General features: G+C 47.5%; 1 long non-coding RNA gene across 1 annotated transcript; it reads right to left on the bottom strand.

Moving 5' to 3' along the window:
- Positions 1 to 17,517: 17,517 nt before the first annotated feature.
- Positions 17,518 to 22,404, bottom strand: LOC137457701 (uncharacterized). The gene is made up of 4 exons (XR_010991388.1): positions 22,248 to 22,404; positions 19,705 to 19,909; positions 18,551 to 18,661; positions 17,518 to 18,339 (listed from the first exon to the last, which is right to left on the bottom strand). It is a non-coding gene; the product is annotated as an uncharacterized lncRNA (long non-coding RNA).
- Between the last annotated feature and the right edge of the window lie 64 nt (positions 22,405 to 22,468).

Below are 22,468 nucleotides of genomic sequence, written 5' to 3' on the forward strand. Positions count from 1 at the left end.
CACTATGGTTGTGGTACTCCAGCCTGAGAGCAGGTGTCCATGCCCTAGAAACAGGGTTCACTCCTCATGCACAGCCAAAATGATGGCCTAGTGCTGAGGAGCACAGCCATGCTTCACAGTCTGGGGCTGGGGAGGAAAGTGGATCCCCAAGATAACTAAACCCCAACACAGAGGGTGATGGCAACACAAGATGTTGAGTGCATAGGAACTGCTCTTCATGAAGTCAGCTCTTCTTTCCTCTGACAGGGGTTTACTGAAGAGTATGTGAGACATGGATCATGCCCTCAGCTGAGTGGGTCAGTTTGGTCACTAACTCCTGGGCTTGCAGCCCAGAGAGCCAACCAAACCCTGGGCTGCATCAAAGGAGGTAATTCTGCCCCTCTGCTGTTGTGAGACCCCATTTGAAGTACTGCATCCAGTTCTGAAGCCCCCAACACAAGAAGGACATGGAACTGTAAGAGCAGGTCCAGGGGCAGGGGCATAAAGAGGATCAGAGGGCTGGAGTATCTCTTCTATCTACACAGGCTAAAAGAGTTGGGGGTGCTAAGCCTGCAGAGAAGGCTCTGGAGAGACCATGTAGTAGCCCTTGAGTATTTGAAGGGAGCTTACAGAAATGCTGGAGAGAGACTTTTTACAAAGGCAGAGGAGGAGTAATGGCTTCAAACTGGAAGAAGCTAGATTTAGACTAGATATTAGGAAGACATTATTCACCATAATGGTGGTGAGGCACTGTAACAGGTTGCCTAGAGAAGGTGGGGAGGTTCCAACTCTGGGAGTATTTAAAGCCAGGTTGGATGGGGCCTTGAGCAACCTGGCAGGGGAGCTGGAGCTAGATCACCTCTAAGGTCCCTTTCAACCCAAACCATTCTATGATTCCATGATTCTATGAAATGCCTTCCCCTTCTTATCAGCCATTTCACAGAATTACAGAATCACCAAGATTGGAAGAGACCTCAGAGATCATCAAGTCTAACCTGTCACCACAGATCCCTGACTAAACCATGGCACCAAGTGCCACGACAAATCCCCTCTTGAACACCTCCAGGGATGGTGACTCCACCATCTCCCTGGGCAGCACATTCCAATGGCCAATCAATGTTTCTGTGAAGAATTTCTTCCTAGCATCCAGTCTAAACTTCCCCTGGCACAGCTTGAGACTGTGTCCTCTTGTTCTGGTACTAGTTGCCTGGGAGGAGAGACCAATCTCTGCCTGGCTACAACGTCTCTTCAGGTACTTGTAGAGAGCAATGAGATCACCCCTGAGCCTCCTCTTCTCCAGGCTAAACAACCCCAGCTCCCTCAGCCTCTCCTCACAGGGCTGTGCTCAAGGCCTCTCCCCAGCCTCGTTGCCCTTCTCTGGACACATTCAAGTCTCTCAATATCCTTCTTAAACGGAGGGTCCCAAATCTGAACTCAGTACTCAAGGTGCGGCCTAACCAGTGCTGAGTACAGGGCACAATGACTTCCCTGCTCCTGCTGGCCACACTATTCTTGATGCATGCCAGGATGCCATTGGCCTTCTTGTCCACCTGGGCACACTGCTGGCTCCTGTTCTCTCCATTTCAGCCATGCTGACAAACTTTTCATCCTTCCAGCAGCCAGAGGAAGAGCTGCAGCAAGTCTCTGTGCTTCCAGTTCAGCATCAGTTCACACAAGTTGAGCCGTGTCACTCTCACTAAGGCAGCAGGTGGCTCAATAATGAGAGGAACCCTTACAAATGCCATAATGTTTTAAGGCAGGAAATGTATATTTTAATAATAAAAAGAAGCCACCTCAGTCACTGGCACTCCAGGGTCATAACATCCTGCACAGACATAATTACCTAAATGCTGCTGTTGACTGATGATCAAAAATCCTGGTGCATGGAGCTTCTTGACTCCCTCTGCATGATGCTGTTGTATGTCAGTATCTGGATAACCATGGAAATGCTAAGCTGAATGTCTCCTAATTTTAGCAAAGATTTACATTTGTCCAAAAAGACTTTGCTGACAGTATATTTATAATCAGGCTCTTAAAATTAATCCTCTCATCAGAGATCACAGAGGGAGATCGCTGCATAACAAAGGAAACCAGCTACAGACAAAGCAACAAAGCATTCACTGCAAAACCTGTGACTTATAATTAGTCAGAAGGAGATAAACAGAATGGAGACACAATTCATGTGCATTCAGAAAAGACTGTTACATTTCCCTGAGATCTTTTCCAACCTTATTGATTCTATGATTCTATGAGAGCTGAGCAGCTAAGCCTACTTTACTAGGTACTAACACCAGAACAACAAACTCTGAGCTGTGTTGAATAGACTAGACTAGACTAGACTAGACTAGACTAGACTAGACTAGAATAGAATAGAATAGAATAGAATAGAATAGAATAGAATAGAATAAGCCAGGTTGGAAGAGACCTCAGAGATCACCAAGTCCAACCTATCACCCAACACCATCTAATCAACTAAACCATGGCACCAAGCACCCCATCCAGTCTCTTCCTAAACACCTCCAGGGATGGTGACTCCACCACCTCCCTAGGCAGCACATTCCAATGGCCAATCTCTCTTTCTGGGAAGAATTTCTTCCTAACATCCAGCCTAAACCTCCCCTGGTGCAGCTTGAGACTGTGTCCTCTTGTTCTGGTGCTGGTTGCCTGAGAGAAGAGACCAACCCCCACCTGGCTACAACCTCCCTTCAGGTAGTTGTAGACAGCAATAAGGTCTCCCCTGAGCCTCCTCTTCTCCAGGCTAAGCAACCCCAGCTCCTTCAGCCTCTCCTCACAGGGCTGTGCTCCAAACCCCTCCCCAGCTTTGTTGCCCTTCTCTGGACACGTTCAAGTGTCTCAATGTCCTTCTTAAAATGAGGGGCCCAGAACTGGACACAGGACTCAAGGTGTGGCCTAAACAGTGCTGAGTAGAGGGGCACAATGACCTCCCTGCTCCTGCTGGCCACACTAGTCCTAATGCAGTCCAGGATGCCATTGGCCTTCTTGGCCACCTGGGCACACTGATGGCTCATATTCAGCTGGCTGTCAACCAGTACTCCCAGGTCCCTTTCTGCCTGGCTGCTCTCCAGCTACTCTGACCCCAGCCTGTAGCACTGCATGGGGTTACTGTGGCCAAAGTGCAGCACCTGGCACTTGGACTTGTTGAATGTCATCATGTTGGACTCTGCCCATCTGTCCAAGCTGTCAAGATCCCTCTAACAGAGCTCTCCAATCCTCTAACAGATCAACACCTGCTCCCAGCTTGGCATCATCCGCAAATTTACTGAGGATGGACTCAATGCTTTCATCCAGATCATCAATAAAGATATTGAACAGGATGAGGCCCAGCACTGATCCCTGGGGGACACCACTAGTGCCTGGCTGCCAGCTGGATGTGGCACTATTCACCACCACTCTCTGGGCACGGCCAGAGAAGAGCTCCACCTCTGACAGGGTCCATGATGAAGAGTCACTATGTCTCCAGAGACAGCATACAATTCTCAAGGTCACTCCACGTCCTTAGGCATACTCCATCTGCATACCCACCCCACAGCTTACTGCACTTTAAGCCTGGTAAGTGGTTTTCTAATACCAGCCATAATTTTGCACCCAGTTGGCATGTGGAAGGCTATATTAAGCCCAGACGATTAATGCTGTCTTTGCTGAGAAGCAAGAAAATAGTCTCTGTGCTATTATACTCTGTCAGCTTTCCCAAACACTTCAGGCAACTAATTCTGAGGACTTTTTGACTGAATTGACATAAAATGCATCCTTCCCCTCTTGTTGCTTTTTAAATGCTTTAGGTTATTTTTATACTGCAGTCTCAGAGGTCGTTGGCAAGAGCATGTTCTGCCTCCCACCAAGCACTCAAGGAAATTTATGAAGACAGTCAGGTCCCATTTGTTCTGGTCATCTTCAGTGGGTTTACATGTCAGCATAACATGACTGAGCATCAAATTATCTGTCATCCCCTGGATCTGTCCAAGGGGGCGTGTTTTGGAACTGTTTCCTTTGCTGTTTTGGTTACTGCTTGCAATAGCTGCAGGAAGAAAAATGTGGTAACTGGTAGATGTGAAACTGGAGAGAGGCCACCTGGAAAAAATTAAGAAAGTTGTAGGTAAGCCATTAGAGCAAAACCAGGAGAAGGACTCAATTATGAGACAGGCAAGGTGGGTGAAAAGTATGGCAGAAATCCCTGTTTATATATTCTTGACTTTCTGTGGCTGAAAGTTGTGTGAACATACCAAGCAGAAGACATTCCAGCTCAGAACTCAGTTTCCTGGGGCTTTCTGCATCCTCATGGAATGGAATGAAGTGGAAGGACTGGTCTTAAATGCTAAGAATAGAATGGAATGGAATGGAATGGAATGGAATGGAATGGAATAGAATAGAATAGAATAGAATAGAATAGAATAGAATAGAATAGAATAGAATAGAATAGAATAGAATAGAATAGAATAGAATAGAATAGAATAGAATAGAATAGAATAGACAAGACCAGGTTGGAAGAGACCTTCAAGATCATCGAGTCCAACCTATCATCCAACATCATCTAATCAATTAAACCATGGCACCAAGCACCCCATCCAGTCTCTTCCTAAACACCTCCAGGGATGGTGACTCCACCACTTCCCTGGGCAGCACATTCCAATGGCCAATCACTCTCTCTGTGAAGAACTTTCTTTTCACCTCCAGCCTAAATTTCCCCTGGCACAGCTTGACACTGTGTCCTCTTGTTCTGGTGCTGGTTGCCTGGGAGAAGAGACCAATCCCCACCTGGCTACAGCCTAAGATGATATTCCCAGGGAACTGGAGATTATGCTCTTGTTAGTGAGCAACAAGTCACACACCAAGGTGAGGTTTGCGGCTCAGGACTGAGTTAAACTGTGTGCACCTACAGGCAACGTGAGGTGGAGGTGTCTGGATCATGACCATAGCCTGGAGAAGAGGAGGTTCAGGGGAGACCTTATTGCTCTCTACAACTACCGGAAGAGAGGTTGTAGCCCGGCGGGGGTTGGTCTATTCTATTCTATTCTCTTCTCTTCTATGCTATGCTATGCTATGCTATGCTATGCTATCCTATGCTATACTATCCTATTCTTTCTATTCTATTCTATTTCTATTTCTATTTCTATTTCTATTTCTATTTCTATTTCTATTTCTATTCTATTCTATCCTATCTTATTCTATTCTATTCTATTCTATTCTATTCTATTCTATTCTATTCTATTCTATCCTATCCTATCCTATCCTATCCTATCCTATCCTATCTTATCCTATCCTATCCTATTCTATTCTATTCTCTGAGTAACTACCTGTGAACCAGCAGCTGAAAGTCTGATGACAGTCACCATGATGAACCAACACTGGCTGCAAAGTCTGGAGGGCCATTCAGCTGACCAACTGTGTCTACTTCAGCAAGAGCTGCACAGGTCTCCAAACTGTACAAGCTGCATTGTCTGGGTCTCTGTCAACTGCAATGTCTTGGCTTTACTCACACTCACATTGCAGCAATGGTGCTAGAGCCAGTAAGAAGTCTTGGAGAGTCTCTTGGTGCCAGAGGCCCAGATGAAACTTGCTTCAGTCACTGCACCTTCAGCTGGCCTTGCTTTACTGTTGTGCCCTGTTTTTCTTGTGGGTTGCACTAATTAATACTTGGTGTCTGCCTTCAAAGTGTTAATGGCAAACACAGTGTGCCCTGATGTAGGTTATTCTTTTGCAGACCCTGGATGCTTTATAACATCATAATCAGTGAGCCTTTAGTTTCTCTGACTCATGTCATCCAGGTAATAGAGCTTCAACAATTTTGAGCAGAAATCAGACCGAGGCCCATCAATCAGAACATTGATGTGTATGCACAAAATGAGATCTTGCCACACTGCAATATTTTGACATCCACTAAACAGGAGATACAGTGGTGCAGAAGCTTATAGAGCCATAGAATCATAGAAGCAATAAGGTTGGAAAAGACCTCAAAGATCATCAAGTCCAACCTGTCACCCAACACCTCATGACCACTAAACCATGGCACCAAGTGCCACGTCCAATCCCCTCTTAAATGTGTCCAGAGAAGGGCAACAAGGCTGGGGAGGGGTTTTGGAGCACAAGCCCTACAAGGAGAGGCTGAGGGAGCTGGGGTTGCTTAGCCTGGAGGAAGCTCAGGGGAGACCTTATTACTCTCTACAACTACCTGAAGGGAGGTTGTAGCCAGGAAGGGGTTGGTCTCTTCTCCTGGGCAACCAGCACCAGAACAAGAGGACACAGTCTCAAGCTGTGCTAGAGGAAGTTTAGGCTGGAGATGAGGAGAAAGTTCTTCACAGAGAGAATTGTTAGCCATTGGAATGTGCTGCCCAGGGAGGTGGTGGAGTCACTGTCCCTGGAGGTGCTCAGGAGGGGATTGGATTAAACTCCCCATTACAGATAAATGTCTCAGCAACATTTCTCAGGTCAGCAGTGTTACCATCTCTTAACCAATAAGCACTTCCCATGACTTCCCATGAGATTTGTGGGTTCCAGCTCCAGTGGTGCAAGCTCCTACCTTGGAACAGAGAGGGTGTTGATGAAAGCTGCTGGTAAGTCAGTTCAGTCCCTCTTGGATCGAATGATGTTTGGGAGACAGAAGACCTTCTGTTGCAGCAGTTTGAACAAAGTGATTTGTTTTACTGTGGTTTACGATGTCAGTGCAGTCATGTGCAGAACACAGCTGACAAAAGGGCCCATATCACTGCTGCTGTGATTCACTTCAGAGGGAATCCTAGAATTTGAGCTAGTTTCTTGGTGCCTGACCTTCAAAAAGGCCAACAAATAGGGTGCACGGATCTGATATCTCTCTGTCTGCTCCTTGTGCTTTTTCCTGTTGGAGAGAGCTAGCAGAATACTTCCTATGACATCCCAGTGGCTAAATGTTCCAGTCCTGGGCAATGTAATTTCTGACAAGGCTAGGCTGCTCATGCAGAAATCAAGAAAAGAACAGTAACAAAATTACTCTCTTGTCATCCACAATGTCCTAACTTTGGAAGTAATCATCCACTCAGTCTTTCTCATTCCTGAAGGAAGTCCAGGGCCCTGTCCTCCACTCTTGCTGGACTGCAGGACCACATTCTCAGCTCAACAGCATAATCCTGGAAGCTTCTGGAGGATCAGGTATTTTGTTTCTGAAGACTATTGCCTTTACCACTTTCATAGAATCACAGAATCACCAAGGTTGGAAGAGACCTCAAAGATCATCAAGTCCAACCTGTCACCACAGACCTCATGACAAAACCATGGCCCCAGGTGCCACGACCAATCCCCTCTTGAACACCATAAATAACACAAAAGAAACTTGAATAGGATGGAGTGCATCTTTTTCCTCAGGCAGAAGATCACACCCAGCTTCATGATTTATGCAAATGCAGAGTAGCCCTTTGCTTTGTAAGAGAGATGAACACCATGGAGATCTTTGCTCATATGTTGTTGGAAAGCTGAAAGGCAGTCTGTCACAACATTGATACTAAAGCTTCAGCAAAGAGAGAGGAAATCATCCTGGCTGGGCAGGACACTGTACTGACAAGCTGGATAATGACAACAAAGCACTGGAATAGTTGCTCAGTTTTGAGGGGTGCAGAGCCTCTACCCCTCAGATGCTTTGGGAACAGGTTACATAGCTGGCAGGAAGGACACCAGCGAAGCTGCTCCTGCCTCCTGGAGGACTGATTAGGACAGCTTTCTCAATATCTGTTTAGGCCTACACTTCAGTAAACACTAGAGGATTTGGCCAAGACCAAAGACACACATGCAAGCATCTGTAAGCCAGGTCAGGCAAGATCATGGATGCATTAGTTTGAGGCCCATAGCCCACGCTGCGCTGACTTCTGTGTTGCAAAATAATCTGCTGGAGACAGGAGTTTGGCTTTGCAGGAAAGCAGGATTGGTCCTTGCTGTCCAGTGAGAAGCTCCTAGGATTAGGGCTGAAAAGAGCTCTCTTTCTTGTGCAAAGACATTGCAAACCTCTTCACTTGGAGCTGCTGAACTGTTACTATCTATAAATCCTTTCTGTTGTCAGTAGCTTGCCTCTTACTTATGGCCATTGTCCCTTTTGTTGCTACCAAGGAAAGAAACATAGCAGAAAGCTTTTGCTTAATGAGCCATCACATTTAAACATCATTTGTCTCAGCTGTTTTCCTTTTCTCATCTACCTTTGCTCATTAAACTCCACCCTGCTTGGCTGTTAACAGCATAATCATGGGGAGCAATAGCATCACAAGACTCCTTGCGCCAGCATGATGTTGCTATCCCCGCTGCTTTCCCCCTTTTCAACAGCTCTGATAGGTCTGTGTTTGCCTAGCTTTAAAGCCAGGGTACCAGCAGCTTCAGAGCCAGCTTACTCCAAAGGCTGAACAGCTGGAACTGTCCTTCCCCATATGGAGCCGGGCTTGGGATGGATTTTCTTGGTGCTGCCTGTGACGTTCACTTTGTCCTTTTGCATGCCTGTCGCAGCCAGTTGCCAGCCCCTGGCCTCTGCAGAGGGCGTCGGGCAAGGGAAAGAGTCATCAGTCTGTTCTGCACAGATGGCACATCAGCTGTGGCACCACTCGGTGGAGACAGAGGACAAAACCAGAAGTGATGTAGAGGAGTGGTATTTGTGCCCCTCTGCAGAGGTGCTGCAGGACATCTTCCAGCATCAGGGCTCTCCCTAGCTTCCTTCCCTGGCCAGGAACTGCAGCAGCTCTAAGCCAAGCAACCAGGGGAAGCAGCAGCCTCACTAACAGGGCAAGGTTTTGGGAAAAGGAAAATGCTTGCTCCAGTCACTCCAAGGCTGCAGATCCTAATGAGAGCTACAGAGAGAGCAAAGGCAGCTGTGATCTGCACAGCTCTCACCTTCATGTAGATTCTTGAATCTGATGCAAAAAAACTCCTGCTGAATCAGTCTGGGGGAGAAAAGCTACACCCATTGACTCTTATCATGACAAACTACAACGAAAACTTAGTCAGTGCCAGTTTTCTACCTGCATGGCTCAGGCTACCCATCTCTTCTCAGCTGTCATTCAGACCCTGATGGATGCCACTTTGAGAATCATAGAATCCTTAAGGTTGGAAAAGACCTTTAAGGTCATGGAGTCCAACAGCAACCCAACTAATTCCCAAAGTAAAATCAGCATTGTATGCTGCCTCAGAGGTTGGCTTTGTGACGTGCCAAACAGGTGGCAAGCATACTTTTGTCACCACCCAAACCACCACACACACATGCACACACAGCACTGAGCCCATCTTTCCCAAACCAGACAGGCTGTGGCTACTTTCTGCAGACAGCTCAGGTTCAGAAAGCCAGAGCTGAACATCTGCTTCTCCGAGGCTTAACCCAGCAAGCTCTACAAGCGAGTTCAGCCTCTTCCATAGTGCAACATTACTCCAGACTTGCAGAGTGTCAGAAGTGCCATGGTTTAGTAGTCATGAGGTGTTGGGTGACAGGTTGGACTTGATGATCTTTGAGGTCTTTTCCAACCTTATTGATTCTATGATAAGACTTGCAGCTCCCCCACACTCACTAGATGTTCCTGATCTTCAGCAGGGGAGGGGTTTGGAGCACAAGCCCTGTGAGGACAGACCGAGGGAGCTGGGGTTGCTTAGCCTGGAGAAGAGGAGGCTCAGGGGAGACCTTATTGCTCTCTACAACTACCTGAAGGGAGGTTGTGGACAGGTGGGGGCTGCTCTCTTCTCCCAGGTAACCAGCACCAGAACAAGAGGACACAGTCTCAAGCTGCACCAGGGGAGGTTTAGGCTGGAGGTGAGGAAGAAATTCTTCATAGAGAGAGTGATTGGCCATTGGAATGTGCTGCCCAGGGAGGTGGTGGAGTCACCATCCCTGGAGGTGTTTAGGAGGAGACTGGATGGGGTGCTTGGTGCCATGGTTTAGTTGATTAGGTGGTGTTGGATGATGGGTTGGGCTTGATGATCTCGAAGGTCTCTTCCAATCTGATTCCATTCCATTCTATTCTATTCTATTCTATTCTATTCTATTCTATTCTATTCTATTCTATTCTATTCTACTCCGTTCCGTTCCATTCCATTCCATACTATACTATACTATACTATACCATACTATTCATCTCCCCTTTTCCCACCCACCAGGTTGGAAAATGCTCTTCCAGCCTCATTAATTATTTCATGTACCTGTCCTTCATAGGCACTTTCGTAACACCTTGTCTGGCACCTGCACAGCAGAGATGATTCCTCTTTTATGAAGGGATTACCTGGAGTCACTGAAGTCTCTCTTGCTCCTCTTCAGTTCTTGCTGTCCAGATCCAACTCAAGGCTACGCTCTTTATTCAGCAGAGGGACTTTGTCAGCGTGGGGAAACCTTACCAGCATAGGTTATGAGATTGAAAACCAAGTAGTTTTCCTGGCAAATATATGGATGGAAATTCCTTTCCCCTTTTGTTTCAAGTGATGTTTTTGGAAGAGGCTTTAAATTAAGCCAAAAAAAGTCATTTATTTTAAAAGAATGCCTGCAGGGGACATAAACCAATAGTGCCTTAATAATGCTTGCATGCTCCTTTTGATTGCTTTAATGCTTTTAATTACAGTGGTAACATTTCTCCTGTTTGACAACTCGGGAAGACAATTTGGCTCAACCAAGAAAGCTAGAGCGTGGGTTATGGGTGATGTACATCACCTTCCAAAATGGCTCACTCCTGCCAGCTTGGAAAGACAGGATGCTCCTGTTGGCATTCTTTTATATCAGCCTGCTCTTCCTTTGGGGCACTGATGGAGCAGTGTTTTCCATGACAGTGCTGCAGCAATGAAACTGCTGCTATTACCACTTTTGGCAAGCAAACTTCGTGGGCATATGCAGAAGCAGAGAAAATAATGTTGGAAGAAACCACAATGAATGATCTCTGCTTTCCTTCCAGGAGAAGACAAGATAATTTCAGTGTGTTCATCCAAACTTCTCTACAGGCAGCAGGGCCCCAGCCATTTATTCCTATGCTTTATTGCTGTGCCATTAGCAAAGGCTTCTTAATGTCTAACTAGATCTTCTGTTTAAGCCCATTACATATTGTTCCATCCCCCAGGAGGCACAGCACCAATTATTGCTTCCAAGCAGGGTAAGGTCAACACAAATTTAACAGTACACACTGGACTGTGAGTGAGGTATCCAAAGACTGGCACTTATGTACATCTGGAGGGCAGCCACAGCCCAGACAATTTTTAAGGGGTCTCCACAGAGAGTAGAAAGGGCTAAAAAACTTCACTGTGGAAAATTTTAACCCAATTTCCTTAGATGGAAGAGAAGGAAGGGAGGTTTTTTCCTAGTGCCTGCAAAAATGGGCTTCTCTACATCCAGAAGAATGTTAATTCAGATCCCTTAGTAACTCAGACTGAGCCATAATTTAATTGGTAAGCAATGGATGATATTTATATCTGAGTAAATTTAATCACAAGTATCTGACTCCATTTGAATGCTAGAAGGCTTTGGGTTCAGTGCTACACAGCATCCTCCAGAGACATCCTGAGTAGCAGAATGACCTCTATCGGTGTTCTTTTGCAGCACAGCCTAGGAAATCACACCTCCAGTCTCCAAGGAAAAGAACAGAGGGAAGAGGTTATGCTCAGAGCTAATGGCACACCATAGCTAAAATCCACTCCTAATTCAAGAACTGGGCTGGGGCTAACAAAATGGAGTGTACTGCTTCGTGACATTCACAGAGAAGTAGAGGAGATCTTCCAGACAGTGACCCATTTCCAAAAGTCAGCCCCTGAATACCTAGCACTTTCTACATCTGGCAATCCTATTTCTCCCTCTCTCTCATAGACACTGCTCCCAGGCAACCAGCACCAGAACAAGAGGACACAGTCTCAAGCTGCACCAGGGGAAGTTTAGGTTCAAGGTGAGGAGAAAGTTCTTCCCAGGAAGAATAATTTGCCATTGGAATGTGCTGCCCAGGGAGGTGGTGGAGTCACCATCCCTGGAGGTATTCAAGAGGGGATTGGACGTGGCACTTGGTGTCACGGTTTAGTAGTCACAAGGTGACAGGCTGGACTTGATGATCTCTGAGGTCTTTTCCAACCTTATTGATTTCATGATTCCATGGACATTTGGGGATAAAGTGCCCTTGCTTTGCTTGTGTTTAATTGCCACCATGGTGCAATGAGGCCATTTTCCTTCTGTATCAGAGCACCCACACGGAGGTTTAATGCACTTCGACTTCAGAGCATTAACTCCCACCTCACACTGATTTGTCTTAAGTCCCCATGCAAACAAGCCCTCAGAGGACTGGGGTTTTTAACTCTCTCATGTGACAGTTCACTTTATCACTAAGTGAAATGTGCTGGAGAAAACTCTCTGCAGTGAATTTTCCCTCTGTTGTGCCTGCAGAGACATCTTTGTTGTGGATTGCTGCAGAACTTCTGCCTCAGCCTAAGCTGGTCTGCTTTGTCACTCTTTTGAACACCTGTATTGGAAGTTTATACTGGCAGAGCAGCACCCCCCCTACACACACACCTGGCAGAAAAGGAACCACTAGCCTGCTCTACAAGTGAGGTATGGAGCTGATCCAGGTACATCAGCTGCTAGGCTTTGGGTCACACAGGATACCTGCAACTCAGCATAGACATTTCCTAAACTCAAGCCTCTTTTGCCCCAGAAACACATAATCTTTTCTGCTCCTCTCACTGGATTTTTCCTCATTAGAGATAGTTGATGAGCTCCTTCAAACCTCAGGATCATGACAGTTGTGCAGGAAAGAACAAGAGACAAATGACTGCCGTTGGCAGGACTCCTGTGCAGGGGTAAATCTTTCCTTCCTCTCTTCCTCCTGGCTTTTTCTTTTTCTCACTTAAGAGCAGTAGGAGTCCTTCACATTAAGCTACTGAACTCCTCACAGTTGGAACAGACAAAGGCAGAGTGAGGAGGGAGGTGATGGAGGCTGAGACAGTGTATTTTTAGTCATTTCGATGAATTATGGAGACGTGAAGCTGATAATTTATTGAAGAAGGGGAACGGGGGACTCTATGTAAATGTTTTCAGATGAATAATTAATGTGGCTTTCCAGCATCAGGGGGTCTTTAATTAAAGCTTCTGTTAAACAAGGCAAGGCAGACGGCCCCGTCTCCTTGCAGCAGTTAATTGCACCTTTCCCATGTAGAGCTAGGATTCAGAGATGAAGCATCATTTGCATCAAGAAAGGACACATTCTATGCAGCCTGAGAGGTGGGAGGCTGTGGGAAACCAGCTCGGTGACCCCCAGGCTGAGGTGGTTTGTTTAGCATATGGGCTGGGTGAGGGGATGTGGGGAAGTGAGGATCGAGAGGGCACCCTGGCCACAAAGCTTTGAGGAACGCAGAAAGCCACTCACAACTGTCTGTAGATTACAGCTTCTTCAAGAGGGACATCCTGAGGGTCATCCAGGGTCTTGCTGTCACTGTTAATACATTTGCCTTCCAAAAGCCTGTCCCATCCCATGCCTGCCTCCCTGTCCCAATGCAAAAGATGGGTTCACAGCAGAAAGGAGCACAGCCTTAGGCAGCGTTTGCAGGGTGAGGAGGCAAACTTGTGCCCTCCAACTATGCAGCTGCTGTTCTTAGCACCAGCACCCTCCACAAGCACCACTTGTGAACTTTGGGCCTGGACTCAAGAAGGATGTGGAGGTGCTGGAAGGTGTCCAGAGAAGGGCCAGGAGGATGAGCAGAGGGCTGGAGCACCTCTCCTATGAGGACAGACTGAAGGAGTTGGGCTCCTCAGTCTGCAGAAGAGAAGGCTCCAAGGTGACCTTATTGTGGCCTTCCACTATCTGAAGAGGGCCTACAAGAAGGCTGGGGAAGGACTTCTCAGGATCTCAGGTAGTGATAGGACTAGGGGGAATGGAATGAAGCTGGAGGTGGGGAGATTCAGGCTGGAGGTGAGGAGGAAGTTCTTCCCCATGAGAGTGGTGAAGCCCTGGAATGGGTTGTCCAGGGAGGTGGTCGAGGCCCTGTCCCTGGGGGTGTTTAAGCCCAGGCTGGATGAGGCTCTGTCCAGCCTGATGTAGTGTGGGGTGTCCCTGCCCATGGCAGGGGGGTTGGAACTAGATGATCCTTGTGGTCCCTTCCAACCCTGAATGAAACTATGAAACTATGAAACTATGACTCTCTTCCTTTAGGGATTCCACAGCTGATGGGAAGAGAATGGGATGAAGGGACCACTTCTACCTATTCGTGTGTCAGACCGTGGCAGGGAACAGGAAAAAGCTACGTGGATGGGCAGAAAGGACTGACAGGAATACACAGCTGCAAAGCATGGGTCTTCCTGTCTGCATGGAGGCAGTGTGCTGTGGATTGTACTGGTCATGTCCAAAACCATCCCCCCAGCTTTTACTGTTGCCTTCCTTGAGGTGTGGGAAGCTGTGTGAGTCAACAAAGTTGGTGAGGGGTTTAGAACACAAGCCCTATGAGGAAAGACTGAGGGAGCTGGGGTTGCTTGGCCTGGAGAGGAGGAGACTCAGGGGTGACCTTATTGCTCTCTGCAACTACCTGAAGGGCGGTTGTAGACAGGCAGAGGTTGGTCTCTTCTCCCAGGCAGCCACCACCAGAACAGGAGAACATGGTCTCGGGCTGTGCCAGGGGAGGTTTAGGTTGGATGTTAGGAAGTTCTATACAGAGAGAGTGATTGCCCATTGGAATGGGCTGCCCGGGGAGGTGGTGGAGTCACCATCATTGGAGGTGTTCAGAAGGAGACTTGATGGGGTGCTTGGTGCCATGGTTTAATTGATTAGGCGGAGTGGATTGGATTGGTTGATAGGTTGGACATGATGATCTTGAAGGTCTCTTCCAACCTGGTTTATTCTATTCAAGGGTCATTGTGGACTTCAGTCAGAACAGAGCATCACTAACCACTGAAGCCACATACCAGTGAGACAAAACTGAGGCCTTCTCCCTCTCAAGGGTTTGGCCTCCCAGAAGGTGTATGATTATTTCCCAAGGGAAAGCATATAACTCTGATAGCTTCAGGAACTAGAATGGGACAGTTAAGGAATGGTAGGAAAGCTGCCCTAGCTGATACCACTGAAGACCTAGTCTAACCCCAAATCTGTCTTCTTTAAACCCCTGAGGGAGAGCAGGTAAGTTTCCAAACAGAGGACAGAGCCTCATTGTCCTGGCAAATGTTCTCTGCATTAGACAAAGATTAGTTCTGGCACATTGGCAGAGAAGCAGTGCCTCACATTTTCCATTCATGTCTATTACCAATAACATCCATAATAACATTATTAAGTAAGGAGGGAACAAGAAAGAGACAGCTGAAACATTATTTGTAATAGAAAGGGTTAAATCTAAAGCAGGCTACAGAGGTGCCCAGAGCAAGTATTTCCAAACACAGAAGGTAGTAAAGGTTTCTTTCCTGCATTGCCATACATGGGCCTAGAGAAGAGGGACCTCAAGGGGTTACCTAAGTTCGTGCCAGTCATCTGTGAAAGAGGTTTGCTTAACTTGCTACAGGTTTCCCTTCATTTTCTGAAGCTCTGGCTGAGGCACACCCTTTCAGCACTGAGCACAAAGCCAACCTGGAGAGCTTCCCCTGAAGTAAGCTCTCTCTGCTCCCTTCAGTTCTCAGGAAGGCAATGCTTGGGATTGCAAGCACGCATTTCTGTTTGCTCTTGACAGGCCTGACATGTGCCTGTGAGCTCAGTGCAGGTTTACTGCTGTGTTTTGTGGAGGCAAGCACTGCAAGAAGGTCTTGGAGGATGCACAGGGAGCCCTCGCCAGCAGTTATGAGGCTCTGCTGCTCTCTGCTGGGAAATGTGAGCACAGTCCTAGCAAGAGGCTGTACTGGGTGAAGTCGGATTTACCAGCATGCTCTGGCTTGGTCTTTGCACACAAACTCTGAGAGATGCCTGTATGAAAGCAAGCATCTTGGTGCAATCTGCAGGCTACTGGTGCAAGAGCAGTCTGGGCACAAGCCAGCAGCCCTAGCCTGCCTCTCTTCCCCTCACATCCCAGCCCTCTCTGCCTCATGCAAGAGCTGGCTTTCTTCATACTGTGCTGTGGTGCTTACCTCTGGCCTCCTCCCAGCCTGTAATTCAGTTACTTCCTCAAAAACCCTCCGGATGGAGGGCAGAGCAACTACCCCACTGTACAGGTAAGGAACCAACAGATGGGCCACTGAGTGACCCACCCACTGTCACAGGTCAGCACCTGAATGCACGGAGATGCTTGTCATGTCTGTCCAGGAACCCCAGCCTCTTCCTCACAGCTTGGTTTTTGAACATTGCTCTGTGCCACAAAGCTGCTCTTTGCTCAGCAGATCTCGGGAAGGCTTTAACTTCATCTGGCTGCAACTGTGCAAAATCAAGTCAGAAAGCTTTGGAGCCACAGCATGTGAGGAAGAGCAAGGCCACAGCCCTGGGCATCAGCTGGATTGTGCAGCAGATTGCTCCAGGCAGCAACCTCAGCCTGAGAGAATGTGTAAGCCCTGACAGCAGCTCCAGCATGGCAAGAGATGAATTCCCCAGCCTGGTGCTGACCAGGGCCCTCTTTCCTATTACACAATGACATTTAATTTTCCAATGTGTTTCATCTCATGCATCTCATTACATGATCCCCAAGAACCAGAGGAGGTGACAGGACCTGAGATGGCCATTTTCAGGATTTGACTATGAGATAGATATATAGATATATAGATATATAGATATATAATGTGTGTATGTGTTCAGTTCTGGGTCCCATCTTAGGAAAGATGTTGAATTGCTGGAAGGTGTCCAGAGAAGGGCAACAAAGCTGGGGAGGGGTCTGGAGCACAGCCCTGTGAGGAGAGGCTGAGGGAGCTGGGGTTGCTTAGCCTGGAGAAGAAGAGGCTCAGGAGAGACCTTATTGCTCTCTACAGCTACCTGAAGGGAGGTTGTAGACAGGCAGGGGCTAGTCTCTTCTCCCAGGCAACCAGCACCAGAACAAGAGGACACAGTCTCAAGCTGTGCCAGGAGAGGTTTAGGCTGGATGTTAGGAAGCAGTTCTTCATAGAAAGAGAGATTGGCCATTGGAATGTGCTGCCCAGGGAGGTGGTGGAGTCACCATCACTGGAGGTGTTTAGGAAGAGGCTGGATGGGGTGCTTGGTGCCATGGTTTAGTTGATTAGGTGGTGTTGGGTGATAGGTTTGAGTCGATGATCTCAAAGCTCTTTTCCAACCTGGTCTATTCTATTCTATTCTATTCTATTCTATTCTATTCTATTCTATTCTATTCCATTCCATTCCATTCCATTCCATTCCATTCCATCCTATTCCGTTCCATTCCATCCTATTCCGTTCCATTCCATTCTATTCCATTCCATTCCATTCCACTCCATTCCACTCCATTCCATTCTGTTCTATATGTATGTGTACATGTATGTGTATGTGTGTATATATATGTGTGTGTGTATATATGACTGTATATATATACATATATGTGTATATATATACACACACATATATCAATAAACTAAGAAGAAATATTCAAAGTAAACAGCCTGTGGAAAGTGATTTGTTCCAACTCTTCACTGCAGACTTGCAGGAAACCAATCAAAGAGGCTCAGAAGTGGTTGGAGCACAATTTATTAACCCAAAAGGGGCTGCATTGTTAACCACCATTATTTATAGTGAACAGCTCGGCCATCTCTGCTGAACAACTGCAATACTGCAGGGACAAATGCAATGAGTTACTACAGGGAGAGGCCAAACCCAGCAGCAGATCTTTTGTTACAGCTGTTAGAAAAAGTGTGCCCAGGAGACAGACACTGAATCTCTAATGGCTATCTTATTTCTCTGACAATTTGGTTAAGTTTTAAGTGAGCAGCAGGAATGATAGCCACAGTCACACAGTGACTCCCAATAAAGGAGGGTATTGCTGATCTGCAGCTGGTGCTTTCTGATTCATTTCAAAGTCTTTAAGTTCCAGACTTAGCATATGGTGCCATATAAATAATGATATAATAATATGCTTTCCCTTCCCCTGTGCTTGGGTAGGCAAAAGCCATGTGATTGATGTTGCAGGAGCACCCTATTTAAGGCATTGTTTTGCTCAGGATTTTGTTTGAATGCATTTAAAATGCACCTTCTGCTTTCTGTAATCTGTGCTTTTGAAAGAATACACAGAGCAGTGATGTTTACTTAATGGAGTCATTCATCTTACTTCCTTGTACAGAATCCTAGCTTTCCAGTACCAGGAGCTAGATCCCTGCAGTAGGCAGTGGGGCTGGCAATGGAGAGATCTGCTGTTTACCAATGAGGCACTGATGAAAGAATGACATGGGCCTTGAGATTTACTCACAGCATGATGCTATTTGAAGCCAGCAGGCTGCTGAGAGCTGCTTAGTCATGTCCAGGAAAGGATGGAGAGGAGAGACCCATGGGAGAAGTTTTGCAGGGAGCCATGCTGTGGAGAAAACAGAACTGGGAAGGCTCAGCACACAACTACCCATACACACAACTGAAAGCAGAAGCCTACTTCAGTTATAGCTAATTGCAGTTACTAGAGCAAACACTCCCCCTTTGAAGCATGTCAGGGATGTTACAGTTCACAGCTTCCCTTTCAGACCCTCAATAAGCCAGCTCTGTAAGCATTACAGTTGCACAGAAACACCTACCTCCAGGACAGGGAACATCTTGACTCTCAATTCAGCTGTTCCTGGATGTTGCTACCTTAGTTTCCAGACTGACTGGCAGCAAGACCTCATCAAGCAAAAACTTCTTCACAACTGTAAGGGTTTCACATGTGAGGTTAAACAGCTGCACAGATCACTGCAGAGCAAACAGTATTTATAAGGGGTGTCCAAGACAAGCCAGTGAATATTCTGCTTACAAACTGAAGCCTGCTCCACAGCTCCTAGGGGAAATATGTCATGCTCAGGACTAACAATGCAAAGCACTGGGCAGTATACAGTACCCTTTCCCATCACATGAGGACAGGATAATCAGTGGAGGCTGACAAAGCCAGCTCCTGATCTCTTTGTAAGAGTACATTCCAGCCACTGCCTAAGACCCTTCAACAATTCTAGATTTTAACAGCTTCTTTCATAGTATCACAGTATCAGTCAGGGTTGGAAGGGACCTCAAGGATCATCTAGTTCCAACCCCACTGCGATGGGCAGGGACACCTCACACTAGATCAGGCTGGTCAGAGTTTTAGGCGGGATGTTAGGAAGAAGTTCTATACATAGAGAGTGATTGCCCATTGGAATGGGCTGCCTGGGGAGGTGGTGGAGTCACCATCCCTGGAGGTGTTCAGGAGGAGACTGGATGGGGTGCTTGGTGCCATGGTTTAGTTGATTAGATGGGTTGGATTAGTTGATGGGTTGGACACAATGATCTTGAAGGTCTCTTCCAACCTGGTCTGGTCTAGTCTATTCTATTCTACTCTGCTCTACTCTACTCCTATTCTATTCTATTCTATTCTATTCTATTCTATTCTATTCTATTCTATTCTATTCTATTCTATTCTATTCTATTCTATTCTACTCTACTCTACTCTACTCTACTCTACTCTACTCTACTCTATTCTCATCCAGCCTGGACTTAAACACCTCCAGGGACGGGGCCCCAACCACCTCCCTGGACAACCCATTCCAGGGCTTCACCACTCTCACAGTGAAGAACTTCCTCCTCACATCCAGTCTGAATCTCCCCACCTCCAGCTTCATTCCATTCCCTCTAGTCCTATCACTACATGAGATCCTGAGCAGTCCCTCCCCAGCCTTCTTGTAGGCCCCCTTCAGATACTGGAAGGCCACAATGAGGTCACCTGGGAGCCTTCTCTTCTCCAGACTGAACAGCCCCAATTCCTTCAGTCTGTCCTCACAGGAGAGGTGCTCCAGCCCTCTGCTCATCCTTGTGGCCCTTCTCTGGACACCTTCCAGCACCTCCAGATCCCTCTTGTAATAGGGGCTCCAGAACTGGATGCAGTACTCCAGGCAGGGTCTCACCAGAGCTGTCCAAGTGAACACAGCCTGAAAAAAAAGGCCCACAGTCAGAAAAACATCAGTCTCGTGCTATCTGGAACCACTGCAGCCACCTGGGAAAGTAGAAGCAGCAAGGCAGACTCAGAGGAGTTGAACAGCTACTTGGCATGCTGTGAGTGCAAACAGCAGTGCTCCAGTGCAAGGTGACCTGAGTGGTCAGCATGGCTGAGGATGCAGACAACACGGTCGTGAACCCAGCGCTGGTGCACTGGGGAAGCTGCTTCTCTTCAAAGGTCAGCAGTGTAAGCTGAAAAACACAGAAACTGAGCTGCTCAGGATGGAAGTGACATCTGTTAGTTTAGCACAGGTTTTGAAGTCCTGCATTCCCTTCCCTCTCACCCTCCACCAATCCCCAGGGCAGTTGCAGCCACTCATGTTTCAACACCAGCTCTTGTCACAGTGGAGCACGGAGCAGAGTATTTCAGAAGCTGGTTACTGTGGTAACCTAGCACAGCTTTTAGCTTTATCCCTTTCACCTCCTCTTTGGGGGAAACTGGCAGTCTGTTTATTTGCTTTTTCTGATGAAGTTCATCATGCAGCAAGATCTGTGTAAAACTGAGGAGAAAGCACCTCCCACATCAACGAGCATTGAAATATTCTTCAGTGCTCTACGACCCTACCTCTTGCTCCTCTCTTTCTCTTTACAAGCTATCAGACATGCCCTTTGCCATCTAAGCCTCCATGTACAACTTCTCTCTGCCTGTCTTCTCCAGGCCTCCTCACTGTCATGGTAAAATAGGATAGGGAAGGATAGGATAGGATAGGATAGGATAGGATAGGATAGGATAGGATAGGATAGGATAGGATAGGATAGGATAGGATAGGGTAGGATAGGGTAGGGTAGGATAGGGTAGGATAGGATAGGATAGGATAGGATAGGATAGGATAGGATAGGATAGGATAGGATAGGGTAGGATAGGATAGGGTAGGGTAGGATAGGATACGATAGGATAGGATAGGATAGGATAGGATAGGATAGGATAGGATAGGATAGGATAGGATAGGATAGGATAGGATAGGATAGGATAGGATGGGATAGGAAGGGATGGGAAGGGATGGAATGGAATGAAATGGAATGGAATGGAAACAGAATAGAATAGAATAGAATAGAATAGAATAGAATAGAATAGAATAGAATAGAATAGAATGAATAGAAATTAACCAGGTTGGAAGAGACCTTTGAGATCATCGACTCCAACCTATCACCCAACACCATCTAATCAACTAAACCATGGCACCAAGCACCCCATCCAGTCTCTTCCTGAACACCTCCAGTGATGGTGACTCCACCACCTCCCTGGGCAGCACATTCCAATGGCCAATCTCTTTCTGTGAAGAACTTCTTCCTAACCTCCCCTTCCTAAACCTCCCCTGGCACAGCTTGAGACTGTGTCCTCTTGTTCTGGTGCTGGTTGCCTGGGAGAAGAGAGCAGCCCCTGCCTGGCTACAACCTCCCTTCAGGTAGTTGTAGAGAGCAATAAGGTCTCCCCTGAGCCTCCTCTTCTCCAGGCTAAGCAACCAGCACCAGAACAAGAGGACACAGTCTCAAGCTGCACCAGGGGAAGTTTAGGCTGGAGGTGAGGAGAAAGTTCTTCACCGAGAGAGTCATTGGCCATTGGAATGTGCTGCCCAGGGAGGTGGTGGAGTCACCATCTGTGGAAGGGTTCAAGAGGGGATTGGATGTGGCACTTGGTGCCATGGTCTAGTCATGGGGTCTGTGGTGACAGGTTGGACTTGATGATCTTTGAGGTCTCTTCCAACCTTGGTGATTCTGTGATTCATGTAGCAACATTTCATTTGTAAAGACACCTTCCACCTCAGCCCTGTCATATCCAACCTAAACCTTCCCTGCTGCAACCTGAGTCCTACCTCTTGTCATAGAATCAATAAGGTTGGAAAAGACCTCAGAGATCACCAAGTCCAACCTGTCACCCAACACCTCAGGACTGCTAAACCATGGCACCAAGTGCCACATCCAATCCCCTCCTGCACACCTCCAGGGATTGCCCTGTCAGCTGTTACTAGAAGATCAACCCCCACCTTGCTGCAGCCTCTTCCCAGGCAGCTGGGAGAGCACGAGAAGGTCTCCCCTCAGCCTCCTTTTCTCCGAACAACCCCAGTTCTACCAGCTGCTCCTCACAAGACCTGTTCTCCAGACCTTTGAAGCGCTTTGTCTCCTTTCCCTGGACCCTCTCCAGCACCTCAGTGTCTCTCTTGCAGTGAGGGACCCACAACTGATCCCAGCACTCAAGGTGCAGCACGGCCAGCGCCGAGCTCAGGGGCACAGTCCCCGCCCTGGGCCTGCTGCCCACGCTGTCCATGGTACCTGGGCACACCGACTCCTGTTCAGGCAGCTGTCAGCTCTCACCCCCAGGCCTTTTGCTGACGGGCAGCTTTCCGATAACGCGGGTAAGGAGATGGGCGGCCGCCAGGATCGGGAATAGGAACAGGAGCAGGTCCGGGAGGAACCGCGGTCACGACCCCCCGAGGCTCCCCGCACCCCTGGGGGCGCTCCCGCCCCGGCCCAAGATGGCGCTGCCCGGCGCT

Source organism: Melanerpes formicivorus, unplaced genomic scaffold (assembly GCF_026170545.1).
Source record: "Melanerpes formicivorus ecotype bairdi unplaced genomic scaffold, bMelFor1.0.p_v2 SCAF_192, whole genome shotgun sequence".
Classification (NCBI taxonomy): Eukaryota; Metazoa; Chordata; class Aves; order Piciformes; family Picidae; genus Melanerpes; species Melanerpes formicivorus.